Here is a 14,354-nt window from a genome sequence, read left to right as displayed (position 1 = left end):
ACATAGCAATGCTGCACATGCGTGCTACGAAGTGACGCCCTGCCCGCGGGTGCCCATCATGTTGGCCGCTCTGGGTGCCCAAGTGGCTTCCTCTGCCACTGCCTGAGGGTTCTCCCCGCAAGGTCTTAGCCAGCCTTTCCTCTCATTGCTTCCGTGATTCTCGCCCCTCACCCGCCACAGGGACCTCCTCCTGGCACTGCTTTCCACTGCTCTTGCATTTCATCCAGATATTTCCAGTAAATAAACATTGACGCTTTCGATATCATGTTAATTTCACAGGCTGCTGCTCCGCTGACAGTTTTCACACTCCGCCGCCGTGTCTTGTCAGTTTTATGCTCTCAGGCCAACGCCAGCTCACCAACTACGATGTATAGACATAAAAATAAATGACTCAGAAACCCCCGCATAAAGTGACAGATAACATAATGGAACCTGGCTGCTGGAAATAAGCGTGTTTATGGAGATTTGGGGCTCCAGAAAGATGAGTGATGTAGAATAGGACGTTGTTTTGATGGGGGGGGGTGCCTGCTTTGTAGGGAAGTTTGGTGGACTGCGAGAAAAAAATGGATTCAATAATTAAATACTGGAGTGAGCTCTTCATCTCAGAGGAGGAGACTGTGGGTTCTATTGGGCATATCAAGGATGGGGAAAGGTTTTCAGTTTGAGGGCTGTATTCCCATTTGCACAAGCATTTGGGGGCCACATTCCAGTGGCGAGGTGGGGGTGGAGGACAGAGGCAAAAGTGGATGGAGCAATGCATGAAAATTTAGACTTTGTACAGTCACCTAGTGTCCACACACACCACACACATACACACAAACACCTCTCTCCTGCAGCCATGTAAGCAAGAGGCTTACAAAGGAGGGCTCTGACAATTTCATCTTAACCTGATGAATTATTACAATTTGTGATCATTAATTTCCTTTCCTTTCCTTTCCTCTTTCCATGCCTTCCCCACCTCCATAACCTGCTCCAAAGTTGCTTCTAGAGCCCCAGTCTTTGTTTATGAATTTATGCCCTGGCTTCTTCTTTTTTCTTGTTTCAAGCCAGCTAGTGGTCAGATTACAAAAACTCAATAACATCATTTGAGAGCAACATAATATGCCCAGATCAGGAATGTCCTGTATTTGTCTCAAGCAGCACTGTTTCTTTTCCTCCAGAGATCCACCCCACAAATTTGATCCAGGGGGCATTAGGCTGACCCTTCCTGAGTTGACCTGAGGACCCCCCTCCCCCCAGATCTGTTCCCAAAAATTTTGAGGGGTGAGGCTAATGTTTAGTGGACCATCCTAGTGTTTGGAGGCATCCAACAGGCTACCTCTCCTTCCTGTTGAATGCCTCCCCACCCCTGGTAGCGATCCATGGCCATCTGAGCTGGACTCATCTGGTACCTGAGCCCTCCAAATAGGCCCAATTTGGCCACACCTAGTGTGCAGCCATATTTCAAGGTCACCTTCCTATCAGAAAGCAGCACCCAAGGAGAGTGCCCAGCAGGGACAGCCAGGGGATGATGTTAGTGATGGTGTTTAACTGATTATGTATACCCCAGGCATCTGGCCAGGACTCCCCAGACACTCTGGGCATCTTCAAACAGGATATTAAGAATGCAATAAGACATCAAACATTAAAAGCTTCCCTAAACAGGGCTGCCTTCAGATGTCTTCTGAAAATCTGGTAGCTGTTTTTCTCTTTGACATCTGGTGGAGGGCGTTCCACAGGGCGGGTGCCACTACCGAGAGGCCCTCTGCCTGGTTCCCGATAACCTCACTTCTTGCAGTGAGGGAACCGCCAGAAGGCCCTCAGAGCTGGACCTCAGTGTTCAGACTGAACAATGGGGTAGAGATGCTCATTCAGGTATACTGGGCCGAGGCCGTTTAGGTCTTTAAAGGTCAGCACCAACACTTTGAATTGTGCTCAGATTCGTACTGGGAGCCAATGAAGGTCTTTCAGGACCGGTGTTATGTGGTCTCGGCAGCCACTCCCAGGCACCAGTCTAGCTGCCACATTCTGGATTAGTTGTAGTTTCCGGGTCACCTTCAAAGGTAGCCCCACGTAGAGCGCATTGCAGTAGTTCAAGCCGGAGATAACTAGAGCATGCACCACTCTGGAGAGACAATCTGTGGGCAGGTAGGAGCTGCGTACCAGATAGAGCTGGTGGACAGCTGCCCTGGACACAGAATTGACCTGCACCTCCATGGACAGCTGTGTCCCCCCCCCCCAACAGTCTTCTTCTTCTTTGGCGATCACTCATACACGGGGGAGTCTACCTCTTTCCGAATCTGAGTGACTTTATCTGCAAAAAACTTTGTGAAATCATTGCAGGAGATCTTGCGATCCTTACCAGGACTCAATGGCAAAGGTGGTTCTGTTAGATTGCAAACCACCTGAAAGAGTCTCCTGCTGCTGTTTTCTACAGATGCAATAGAGGCAACAAAGAAGGTCCTCTTCACTGTCGCTATTGCCACTTGGTAGGCTCGACGTTTAGCTCTAACCAGTGCATAGCTGTCAACCCTCCCTTTTCTTGCAGGAAACTCCCTTATTCCAAGCCACAGCTGTCAGCCTTCCCTTTTTTTGCTGGAAATTCCCTTATTCCAGCACTGTTTCCCGTTGCTGTCCTGGATTGTTAGATATACCGTAGACTGTACCCGGGACAGGTGAGGTGGCTGATCCCTTATTTTTAAATCCGAAAGTTGACAGCTATGAACCAGTGTCTGGTCCAATTCAGAATGAGTTTTACGCCACTCGTGGCAGGAGGGGGGCTGTGGAGGGGGGGTTGGAAGAGGGTGGAAATATGTTATGTATGTTTTGTTTTTTAATGTGAAAAAATTAATTAAAATATTTTTAAAAAAAACAGAATGAGTTTTCCGCCACTGGCGCTCTAGCCGTCTCAAAGATTGTTTCATTGCCCTCAGCTCTAGGGAAAACCATGGGGCTGTCTGGGCTCCATGCAATTGGAGAGGGCGATTTGGAGCCAGACAGTCGATAGCCCTGGTTAACTCCACATTCCAGCGGGCCACCAGGGAATCAGCTGAAAGGCCATCGACATGGGATAAAACATCCCTACCACTCTCTGGAAACCATTTGGATCCATTAAGTGGCAGGGGCAGACCATCCAAATCAGTCCCACCTCCCTGCAGACGGGAAGGGTCGCGGAGAAGTCCAGTTGTACCAGGAAGTGATCTAACCATGGCACTTCTTTAGTTTCGCTTTTACTTAGTGTCAGATCACCAACATCCATAGAGTTGAATACCAGGTCTAAGACATGTTGAGCCAAACTTATTCAAGGCCATGCTTTCCACGAAGTCCCAAGCGGCCCCTTGTAAGGTTGTGTCAGCAAGGTTGTTAAAATCCCCTAGGTGTGGCTTTGGGAGAGGGTGTGTGTCTGGAAGAGGCCTGAGGCAAGTCCCTGGAGGTTCCTCATCTCTGCGGTGCTTGTCCTGATTGGGTCAAAATTCAACAGAATCAAATTGTTGGATGGATTTTAGCTCTGAAGCTTTTCTCTCCTGGGGGCTGGGGCCTCCCAGGCTGGCTTTCTGCTGCAAGTACAGTGATCTTGCGGTGACAAACTTTCCAACATTTGCTAGAAAATGCAAATGTAATGTCTTCTTCGTATGGATTTCTGTTCTACGATGTTTCTGCCTTGATCATGCACAAAAGAAAAGGCAACACTTCTCAGCTTCTGGAAATAGGGAGCATTCAGAGGATATTAAAAGAGTAACCATATTTCCCAAAGTCTATTTGAATCTGTATTTATATTTCAGTGTGTTTAACTTTCCTCTGCCTTGAACAAAGACCATGTAGTTGAAACAAGGGAGGAAGAAAGTCAATCTCTCAAGTGATGCTTTCTTGCCCAAACTCTTAGTCTTTGTTACACCAACTTATAAACTCACCCTCAAACAAACATCCTTTTGTAAGTCTAAGGCTTTGAAATGGAAATGTACTCATTATTGAGTACAATCCAGCTTTCCACTCATCTATACACCTCCCTTCTGCTTTTGAGTGTCGAAATTTGTTGGCGTGTACAAAAAAGAGAAGGCTTTGTGTTTTAAAATTATTTAAGTACTGCTTGTATATTTGTAGTATTGGTTTTCTTCATCAATGTTTTGAATCTTGGTAGGGAAGCGACACAGAAATAAATGGAACAATCAAACTTGCTCTGACAATTCCATCTTAACCTGATGAATTACTACAATTTGTGATCGTTAATTTCAATCAATCAAAATTTTATTGCATTAGCCGGTTGGCCTTAGCACATAACATATAAAACATTTTTTTTAAAAAAAATCCTAGCGATGACCTACCGCTATTATACAGAGCATGTATCGAAAGCACTTACAAAACATCAGATATAAAAACATGTGATATAAAACAGAATTTGGTAAAAACTAGAATGCATCATGTGTGTTTTGTCCACTGGAGAATGTTTAGTGCGTCTAGAGAGAATTAGCCAGTCAAAAGAGCTCTGAGTTTCAGGGCCTGCAAGATATAAATGGCCACTCCGCGGGTAACCCTGGGGTTAGCGTCCACCAATAGAAATTTCATGCGGTCATCTTCCAAGGCGATAAGCGAAGGAATTAGTATGAGGAGCCTTGGTCTTATTGCGTCGTATAGGGGGCAGTGAATGAAAAAATGGATAAAATCCTCTATCTTTCCCTTGTTGCACGGGCAGAGTCGGAGATCGGGGGGAGTGTTGGAAAATATACCCTGTAAAAATGCTGTGGGAATGGAATGGAAGCAGGCAAGTGTGAAAGCCCTTCTTTGTGAAGGGTTCGTCAGGTCGCTCAAATAGTGAGCCATAGTTCTTACTGCCTTCACACGAGGATACCACGTGGATAGGTTGGCCGCATTAGATAGGGCCAGGTCCAGCGCTTCGTCCCTATCTAGAATCCATTTACGGATTTTATCATTGTCCCAAGCAATCAGAGCAGAGAAAGCTGGGAGGGAATAGCGTTCACAGATGGCCTCCATGCCTTTTGACCAAATGCGGCTGCCAGTAAAGGCTAGAAAGGCTTGTTTGGCAAGAAGCGAGTTGGGGGACTTCTGCAAGAGATTTATAATAAGTGATTATCCTCATGTGAACTCTTGCCACGATAGATGGCAGACCCAATTCCATTCTTAATTGGGTGGGGGTGGTCCTGTTGGGGAGACCCAAGATCTTTCTTACCAGGAGGTTTTGCAGGGTCTCCAGGCGTTGGAGTGCTTTCAAATTCCACCCCCATATTTCTACCCCGTATAGCAACATTGGAGGGATTTTGCTGATATAGGCCTTTCTTATTGGCGCCACCAGCTGGCCTCCTTTGGCATAGAAATTTTTTATCAGGGCCTCCATGGCTCGGCGGCTGGCCAAAATGATCGTGTTTAGGTGTGCTGACCACGATAGCCTATGATGGAAAGTAATGCCCAAGTATTTAAATATTGGGCATTGTTCTATGGTGTTGCCCTCGAGAGTCCACACAGGACTCGGTTTACGCGAGCCAAAGGGTATGATTTCGGTTTTGGAATAATTGATTTTCAAGGAGTTTTCCTCACAAAATTGCATAAGCCCTTTCAACATGTTGTTAGGTCCGACCTTTGTTAACGAGAGTACTGCCATATCGTCAGCATAGAGTAAAATGGGGACTTTAGCTTGATTCAAAGACAGGGCAGGTTGGTTAAGGGCTTTTATAACTGGTACAATATCTTCAGTAGCACCTTAAAGACCAACTAAGTTTTTATTTTGGTATGAGCTTTCGTGTGCATGCACACTTCATCAGATACACTGAAACAGAAGTAACCAGACCCTTATGTATATTCAGGGGGTGGGGGTGGGGTGATGGGAATGGGTGATGGGTATAAATAATTTATTATTATTAGTATTATTAGTATTATTATTATACTATTATAATACTATTATTAGTCTAATACTATACTAAAACAGCGTGTGGCGCTGTGGGTTAAACCACAGAGCCTAGGGCTTGTCTATCAGAAGGTCAGAAGTTCGAATCCCCGTGACGGGGTGAGCTCCCGTTGCTCGGTCCCAGCTCCTGCCAACCTAGCAGTTTGAAAGCACGTCAAAGTGCAAGTAGATAAATAGTCATGCTGGCCTACATGACCCGGAAGCTGTACGCCGGCTCCCTTGGCCAATAATGTGAGATGAGCGCCACAACCTCAGAGTCGTCTGTGACTGGAACTAATGGTCAGGGGTCCCTTTACCTTTACTATTATTATTAGGGAACTGTCAAAGCAAGGCAGAAAAGGAAGCAAGGGATGCAACGCAGAGCTAAGGAGGTCCTTCCATCCATGAAAGCTGATAAAGTGTCTGGAAGAAAAGTCTTATGAGAAACAATTGAAGATGTTTGGGTGCTTAGGTTGGAAGAGAGAAGACTGAGATGTGAAGGAGAAGACTCCTTCCTTGGAGGTTTTTAAGCAGAAGTTGGATGGCCATCTGTCATGGATGCTTTAGCTGAGATTCCTGCATTGCAGGGGATTGGACTAGATGACCCCTGGGGTCCCTTCCAATTCCACAGTTCTATTATTCTATGAGTCTAAGGCTGTCTTTCTCATCTACTATATCCAGGCTCCAGAACTTGCAGCTTATCCCTTGTTACAGGGGGCTCCTCCCCACTTTATGCCCACATTTATGCACTCCTCTGTGACATAGTCATCTTTATGACTGTAAATAACTCACACCATAAACATTGACCTATAAAAGTTGAGGTTACAGACATTATTTATGTGATGGAAAATTGATTTCACATCATTTGAATCTTCTTCAAATGTTACTGATTTCGAAGGGCAATCCTTGGCGAAAGGTTGCTGCTGGCTTGGCATTGTTGGGTTAGTGAAGTGGGCAGAGGGCTGGAGGACATCTGCTTTAACTTGAATTGCCATGGGATTTTTTATTTTATTTTTTACCAAAAATAAAATTCATGGTGAATTGAGAGAATCTTAGTTAAATCAGCAGTAGGCATTTCGAAGGCAGTAAAAGGAATTTTAACAAGCATGATGAGCATTTATAAAGAGGGTTTGAAAATGTGCTGTACACATAGACTCATAGAATCGTAGGGTTGGAGGGTATTCCCAATGGTCATCTATCCCAACCCCTTGAAATGCAGGAATCACAGCTGAAGCATCCCCGACAGATGGCCACCCAACCTTTGTTTAAAAGCCTTCAATGAAGGAGAGTCCACCACCTTCCGTGGTCATTCAAGATACTGTTTGAACAACTCTTCCTGTCAGAAAGTTGGCTTATTTCATTTATTTATTACGTTCCTACACCACACTTCATCTGAAGATCTCAGGGTGGTTCACAACATAAAAATACAAAACAAGAACACAAAATACGGCACATAATAAAAAGAAAAACGCTTGGTGTTTCATCAGCGGTCTGATAGCCACCTGTCCAGGATTCTTTAGCTGTGGTTCTTGCCTTGCCTAGATGGCCCTTGGGTCCCTTCCTGCTCTACAACTCCTCTATGATTCCATGATACCTAAGGTTGATTTGGGAGGGGTGAGCCACAAAACATTCCTTGGAACTCAGAGAGAAGTATATTATATTATATTATATTATATTATATTATATTATATTATATTATTATATTATATTATATTATATTATATATTATATTATATTGGAGGCGTAAACTAAAATGGGAAAAGGTGTGGAGGTAGTTCTTGTGGTCATTGGAGGTTTTCATTTCCTTTTTCATATAATTGGGTCACAGTGGCAATGAGGGGTGCCATGCAAACCTTTGAGAGGTGGCCGTAGGCCATCATGAAGCACAGAAGACCCCACACCTACCGGTAGAACTTGGCTTCTTATGCTGGCCAAGGCAAAGTGCTCAGCACACATCAAGTCGTGAGCCCACTCAGTTCTGCCCTACCCCCATCCCATGAGATCTTGCGAGAGAATCCCTTGGTGTGCAGAGAGGGCCTTTTCTCTCTGCACCCCTCTCAATATAGAAAGATTAAAAGAGCTTTTTGTGCTGGGAAAAGCCAGTGCAAAAAGAGCTTTAAAACAATAAAGTTATCTGCCTTGCTCGGGGGCTTTGCACCAGCTCTGGAAGCCCCCTAATACTCATGCAGCGGCATTTCCAAGAGTTTGAATGTATGTGGTTTTGTGTCTATGTGGAACTCTTGGAACTGAACCCCCGTGTAAAATGCAATTGCAGTGCAATTGAGTCTGCCTGTCCTTGGTCCTAGAGCCTCGTATGGTTGCCCCTGGCCACCACTGGTTCATCCCTCCCAGGGAGAGCATAAAATCCCTCCTGTAAAAGAGGAAAGAGATGGCTTCTCCCTGCCAGATCTGAGATTATATTATGAGGCGTCTTGCCTATGCTGGCTGCGGAAGTGGATTGATTTAAAGAATGTGGATATTCTGGACTTAGAAGGCTATGATAATAGATTTGGTTAGCATGCATATTTATGGCATGAAAAGACAAAAGTGCATAAAGGTTTCCTAAACAACTTGGTAAGAAAATCAATTTACTTGGGCATTCAGAGTCACACTGTGCCTGGCAGTACGAGGGGGAATAGGTGGTGTGGATTCTGAAGGAAGTGTACATTTAAGAACATAAGAAGAGACCTGCTAGATCAGGCCAAAGACTGTTCACTCATGTAAAAAGGAAGAGCAGTGGCATTTATTTGGCAGGTAAAGGTAAAGGGGCCCCTGACCATCAGGTCCAATCGTGTCCGACTCTGGGGTTGCGGCGCTCATCTCGCTCTATAGGCCGAGGGAGCCGGCGTTTGTCCACAGACAGCTTCCGGATCATGTGGCCAGCATGACAAAGCTGCTTCTGGCGACCCAGAGCAGCACAGGGAAACGCCGTTTACCTTCCCGCCGGAGCGGTACCTATTTATCAACTTGCACTTTGATGTGCTTTTGAACTGCTAGGTGGGCAGGAGCTGGGACCGAGCAATGGGAGCTCACCCCGTTGCAGGGATTCGAACAGCAAGCCCTAGACTCTGTGGTTTAACCCACAATGCCACCTGGGTCCCTGGTGGGCAGAGAAGGAGCTAAATGGCTCCACATCCTTTTCCCTACTCAAGGGGATGGGCTTTGCAAACAAGGAGTTGTCACTCATACAATATGAAAGGACCTGGCACAATGCTAAGGCCAGGAAGCAAAAATGGATGGATTATCCCATAAATCAAACACTTGGTGCTGTTGGGAAAAGCCTAAGGGGATGGTAGGAAGTGGGAGCAAGTGCTTTACTGCAATCAATGAGGGACTGGCTTTCTTCTCCCAGAGAGAGAGAGAGAGAGAGAGAGATGCTTCTGCTATTCTTTTCCATTCTCCTGGAATTTTCCATTCTCCTGGAATGGATTTTTCCATTCTCCTGAAATTTTCCATTTCCATATATATGCCCCCGCCCGAAAGTTCTCTCTGTAAGATGCTCACAGGTTAAAATAAAATAAAAAATCTCTCCCTTGTGTCCACTCAATCAAGAGGAACAAGGGTCTCCTCTGCTGCACTGTGACCCTGATGCCCATCTGATGTTGCTGGAACACTCCAAAAGTATTCAGGGCTCTTCCTTATCAGGAAGGAATACAGTAGAGGCTCCAGATTAGCTGATCCCTTGAGGCTCTCCTCGTCTCCCTCTGCACTTGCCAGCGTCACAGCCTTGCAATGGTCACAGCAGGTTCTACGGGAGGCCCCTGGATGTGAGCACAGCCAAGGGAACGCTGCTCAGAAAAGCTGCCATGCAATTAATTGAGGGCGCCTGGCTTGGTGCTGCGGGGACATTCGGCAGAGTAAAGGCAGAAGCACTGAGGAACAATGGGAGGTATTTGTGTGGATTCCAACCTGCTGTGAAACAGGATTGTTTCCTCTTAAACTCCTGCCTTTGCTGTAGGCTCTTTTTCTCTCTTCCTTGCCTTCATCTGGCATAGATCTTTTGTACTGTCGATGCACAGGTAGTTTTCTGGCTGATTCTGTCACTTCAAGTTTACACTAGGCTTTCAACAAGCACTAATGCACATACACCCAATCCTCCTTCCTTGGAAGTAGCTGTGCTCCAGTCTGCACAGAGGTTGCAACCTCTGCCATGGAGACATATTTCTGGCTCAATTTACCCATCGTTTAATGATCCAGAACACTGCGATCTCCAATAGAAGGTCACAGCCCTGCCTCTTCATTAATTTTAGTGGGAAATCCTCTTCATCATTCAAGCATTATTTGGCAGCTCCACACAGACGTCAGGTTAAGAGAGAGGAAACTGATATTTGCTGATATTTGAAGAGCTAATATTATTGTGAACTATTATACTCTAATACAGGCATCCCCAAACTGCGGCCCTCCAGATGTTTTGACCTACAACTCCCATGATCCCTAGCTAACAGGACCAGTGGTTGGGGAAGATGGGAATTGTAGTCCAAAACATCTGGAGGGCCGAAGTTTGGGGTGCCTGCTCTAATAGAATATTGAAAATTGCTACAATACAATACAAAATTGCTTTATTTGGTTCAAGTTTGTTTTAAAGTCGTATTTTTATTGTGACGTATTTGCATTGGATCAGATTGGTACAGGTTTACAATTGGGCTGCGTGAAGCAAGGCACTCACTTGCTCTTCTTTTAAAAGAAAAAAACTTTATAGGCATTATTAACAACGCAAAAGTGCAGTAGCAGCGGATTGCATCATACCATATACAAAGCAAGGAAGTGATGAATAATAAGAGCAGGAAATGATAAGGCACCAATATACATGAAGGCGTTCATATTTCCTGAGCTGGTATGAATGGTGAAGTCTGAAGCATAGGAAATAAAATCCCGTCAGCATTCTGGATGGTCAACAGTTTATGTGTAACCCCCCCCCCCAAAAAAAATAGCCGAAGTCCACAAGTCTTTATACAGGCAACTGCAGATTTTCCAAGTGTTTCCATGGCTGGGCTATTGAAATCCTAGCAGCAGCTCCTTAGAGTGACAGGCTTCATGTTATCTCTCCACATAGCAGTGACAAGTGTGGGGAAGCCTGAGCAGGTGATTTAATTATTTTAGATATTTATTGGTATACTTGGGACCAGAATAATGAAACCAAGGATTGAAGGATGTCCCTCAGAGCCCAAAAGCCCCTTCATCAACCCTTTGTTTTGTTTTGTTTATATAATTTTTATTACAGATTTTCTTTGGTTACAAAAGTATGTGCTTTGTCTCTTTTTCAGGTCGTGGAGTCTTTTCTACAGATCAGTTACATTCGATGTGAGACATTAATGTTGGATACTGTATAAGGCTGGGGGAGAAGAGGGGGGAGGGGGAGGATGTTAAAACCAGCATTCTCTTACATAGTGAATGTGTGGGGTTTGGGCATCACTCGGGTAAGTTCTCTTTCTGTAGTAGTAGTAGTTATTATTATTATTATTATTATTATTATTATTATTATTATTATTATTATTACCCCGCTCTTCTGGCTGGGTTTCCCCAGCCACTCTGGGCGGCTTCCAACAAAATATTAAAATACATGTTAAACATTAAAAGCTTCCCTAAACATTCCCTAGTCATTCATTATTTTTCCTTGGCAGTGAGAGAGGTGGGGTGGGGTGGGTCTTGGTTGGTTATCTTTATTTGACTGCATTGAGAGTTGTTTGTGGTAGGAGAGATTGTTGGGTCAAGTTAGGCATATGGATTCATGTGCCATCAATCCTGTCTTGACTGCCCTGTAGCAGGAGACCTGACTGCACAGGTGTGCAATGCCATCTGGGCAGAACTTGGATTCCACCTGTGCGGGGGAAGCAGGGTGCACCCTTGTTCTTCTTCAGGTTTATTCTTTAATCCTGAAGTGCTCAGGTAAACTCAAACTTAAGCAGCATTATTGAAGTATAGTAGACAGGAAACCTGCTTCTTCCTCAGCCCCCTGGCTGAGGAACCCTCTTCCTCCTCTGCTCCCAAAAGACACTCCATTAGATGGTACATTTGGAGCGTGTACTGGTACTTGCAAGATCCAAATCCTTTCAAGTGCATGTTCTGCAATAAAGTCTGCAGCCAAAACAGCAATTGGCATTATTTCAGCTATTTGTCTGAAAGCTCTTTTCATCTGTGTTGACAAGATTTGATACCTTCCTGTTTTGTTTTATCTTTTGTTTCAGGCTTGAGTGCAACAACATCAGCTTTTATTTTGCGTTTCCTTTTGTTTCTCCTTCGAAATGATTTTGGGCTGGCTGTATTATCTGCAATGATGGGAGAAGCCTGACAAAAGGCCATAGGTTCATTTTGGGGACCAGGCGAGGCAGCTGTCTTAATCTCACAAGGCGCTATCTGCATGTGCAAACTGGGTTTGCAGAGAATCTTATCATTTCCAACATTCATTTCAAAGGTTAACTGAAAAGATTACAGAGAAGGATTGACCTCGCTGACGTTTCTCCTGTTGCAATGCTGTGTGGAGCAGTTCCTCCTTCATTCGCTTATGGAAAACTCTTAGATTCTGCCTCTCTAGCTCTCTTATGTTTTCAAGGTGGTTAGCAAAAACAAAACAAACAAGAAAAATAACAATAACTGATATTTTTAATTATTAAATTTATTGATCACGTTTTTACCCATGTAACTTGTTACTTACAGTAAAAAAACAAACAAGCAAATAGATACATTAAGATCAGATAAAAGAAAAAATAAACTCTAAAAGTTGGATGAAAACATTCCCCTGCTCACAGAGGCCATGGATAATTAAAAGCCAAAGGCCTGGAGGGAAAGGAATGCTTTTCACGGGCTCCAGAAGCAGACTTCTGGTTTATTGCTATGGTGGAAGGGCACAGGTTCGCTCCTCAGCGACGAACCCAATCGTGGAAAGGGGTCTAAGGGGGGAGTGAAGGCAACGCAAACCCCTTAAAAACTTAAGAGGGGGTATTGAGTTTCGGAAGAATCCAGTGGCACAGAAAAGGAGTTTCCCGTATGCCCTGTCACCCCACGAGGAGTGACTGGGAGGGGGAGGAAGAAAGGAGGACAACCTCAGGATGGTTTGATTGACATTGCGAGATGCCTCTCAGGGGGAGGAAAAAGGTGAGGAAGAGAAGATTGACAGTCTGTCTTCTTAGGAATAAGTTGGAGGGGATCCATTGAGCCCACGGAGTCACCGCTGGGGGAGGCGGAAGCAGAAACGTAAGGGGCAGAAATCCCATTTAAGTTGGAGGAAGGGGAGCAACTCAGCAGAAGAGTCATCGTAATTCATGAGGGCGGCAGCTGGGTTAATGCCACCTGGCATTATCTGTGTACTTGGTCAATAAATTATTCTCTCTACTTAACTACACTCCCTGTGTTGTCAAGCTGGAGGCTGGCTTCCTGACAGAATGACGCTTCTCATCTAGTTACAGGTAGGTAGCCGTGTTGGTCTGACGCAGTCGAAACAAAATGAAAAAAATCCTTCCAGCAGCACCTTAGAGACTAGGGTGGGTCATAAAAAATTTTTTTTTGAAAATGTTTCCTCCCTTAATCTTATCTCAGGCGTATGGTATAAACATAGTCAAATTTCAAATTTGGGACAAATCGGTTAATATTTAGACCGTGCTCCTACAGATTGAAATTTTGCCTCACTACGAGTGATAAAAACATAGGAATTTGACTCATTTAATTCTCAGTATGTTAAATTGTGAACTAATAAACATAAATTTTAGGTTTTATGTAGAGCAATAATAGTTGCATACTATTATTTTCTGCAAAATTTATTTAAGATAAAACATGTTGATAATTTTCATGAAAAACCAATGGTTTTGAAAAATATATATGGAACAATTAAGCAAACGGTGTACTAAACAAGTAAACATAAACAATAAAACGCCACTCATATGATGTGTTGCATCAAAACATCACATTATACTTAATTACTTGGTATAAATTGTACTAAATGCTTACATTTTGTGTAATTAATAAAATTATGCCTTATACATTGTACACATGGCTCCCTCGGCCAATAATGCGAGATGAGCGCGCAACCCCAGAGTCGGTCACGACTGGACCTAATGGTCAGGGGTCCCTTTACCTTTACCTTTATACCATACGCCTGAGATAAGATCAAGGGCGTATGGTATGCTAAATCATGGCAGATTTAGAACAACGTTTCCTAAACTCCTAAACTCCTACCCACTCAAACCTCACCCACAATAATACAACCACCAGACTTAACATGGACACTGGTACCAGAGCCTGCAATAAACCCGGATGCCAACTTTGCTGCCACATACACCCGGACAACACCATTACTGGCCCCAACAGCATCCAACATACCATCTCAGGACTATTCAATTGCTCATCTTCTAACATTGTGTATGCCATCAAATGCCAACGGTGCCCTTCAGCTCTCTATATTGGACAAACAGGCCAAACCCTACGCCAAAGGATAAATGGACATAAATCTGAAATCAGGAATCACAAGACAGAGAAACAAGATCTC

The sequence above is a fragment of the Zootoca vivipara genome, chromosome Z1 (assembly GCF_965207765.1).
Source record: "Zootoca vivipara chromosome Z1, rZooViv2.hap1.1, whole genome shotgun sequence".
Lineage (NCBI taxonomy): Eukaryota > Metazoa > Chordata > Lepidosauria > Squamata > Lacertidae > Zootoca > Zootoca vivipara.
This window is presented reverse-complemented; position numbering follows the sequence as displayed.